Raw genomic sequence first — 1851 nt, forward strand, 5'->3', positions numbered from 1 at the left:
AGGTGGAGCTGGCTCGGTGACAGGTGGCAGTGGTCAGAGAAGGAAGAAGTAAACCAAGGAGGTTCTATACTTCCAACCTATGAGTCATTCTGAGATGAACAACCTCAGACCTAAGGGGTGGGAAGACTTTAGGGCCAGAGGCTGAGGAGGAGGTCCTCAGCATGGAGGCTCTGGGGTGGGCCAGGCACTGATGGGGCTGAGGCTGGGCTGGAGGAAAGGCACTCATGCGATCTGTAAGAGGTGGGGGAGCAACGGGTCACAAAAGCCAGCTGAAGCATCACTCACATAACAGTGAGTGCCCAGCATATACAAATGACTGCTCAGTAAGTATTTGTTAAATAAATGAACACATGATTGTGTTCTCACAGGTGGCTGCACTGATGCTCTCCAGTTAGACTAGAGTCCCTTATTTTCTCTGACTGAATAATTTGCCTAGAGAGGAGAGTCATTCATTAAACATAATTTATTTAAAGCTTACTATGTTCCGGGAACCATTCTAGAGATTGGGGACACAGCAATTAACAGAATAGAAAAAAATCCTGTGGGTGTGGTGCTATGTTTTGGAGGAAGTAGCTAGTGGTTATCTGGCACATGCTACACCTTTAGTGCTGTTCCAAGCACTGTAGAGTATTAACTCCTTTAATCCTCACAACTTTATAGAAAGGATGTTATTAATTCTCCTGTTTTATAGATGGTGAAACCAAGGTAAAGAGAAATTAGATGGGATTTCCCTGGTGGCCTAGTGCCTAAGGCTCTGTGCTCCCAATGCAAGGGGCCCGGGTTTGATCCCTGGTCGGGGAACTAGTTCTCGCGCCACGGCTGAAAATTTGAAGATGCTGCAATGAAGATCGAAGATCCTGCATGCTGCAACTGAGAGACTCGGCGCAGCAACAAACGACAAGAACAAAAACACCCCAAACTGAACTATACTTGAAAAAAAAAAAATCAAGAGAGACCAGCTAGAGACTCTGTCTTGTGGTGCCTTGCAGCAGAGAGATTGTCCATCCATCTGTGAAAGCGGATGAGAAAGGCTGGACAGGGAGCTGGAACTGCTGGGCCCATGGGCTGGCCACCCCAGAGTCTCAATCCCCAATCCTTACTCCTGCTTCTCCACAGGGCTGGCAAAATGGCCACAGCCATGAAAAAAAAAAAAAAAAGGAAGGCTACTTTTGGGCATTATTTGTAAGCAAGGGTGAGAATTCACTGGGCAGATGTTGACATTCACAGAATCTGAAGGGTGGGATTTGGTGAAGAAAGAAGCACAGTTGATCAATTTCAGTGAGTTTGCCTCCAGCTGATTTATGTAAGTGCCTGATTCTGTAGCTTACACTGAATGAGGACTGGGCTGGATGAGGTGGGTGGAAGGGACCCCGAGTCTTCTTTGCTGAGAATGATCCAGGAAGCTGAATTCACATGAGGGGAGGAAGCTGAATTCACATGAGGGCTGGGTTCTGCCCTCAGGAGAAGTTGAGGGGCCGGGCACCTCCTTCCCTTTCTGTAGTTGATGTAATCTTTTGATCTAGGTGCTGCTACGCCCTGTGGAAGCTGAAACTGCAGTGCCACAGCCCACTTCTATAAACTGGAGTGTATCCGTGAAGGGAGATTTGGGATTCTAAGTCACAGGGTTTTACAGTGTCTCCTTGAAGTACACCTGAACACATTGGCAACAATAATACACTCTCTACGTCTATATAGCACTTTCTACCTTTCTAGGTGCTTTCATGGGCTTCCCAGGTGGTGCTAGTGGTAAAGAACTTGCCTGCCAACGCAGGAAATGTAAAAGACACAGGTGTGATCCCTGGGTCAGGAAGATCCCCTAGAGGAGGGCATGGCAACCCACTCCAGTATTCT

This window comes from Capricornis sumatraensis, chromosome 2 (assembly GCF_032405125.1).
Source record: "Capricornis sumatraensis isolate serow.1 chromosome 2, serow.2, whole genome shotgun sequence".
Classification (NCBI taxonomy): Eukaryota; Metazoa; Chordata; class Mammalia; order Artiodactyla; family Bovidae; genus Capricornis; species Capricornis sumatraensis.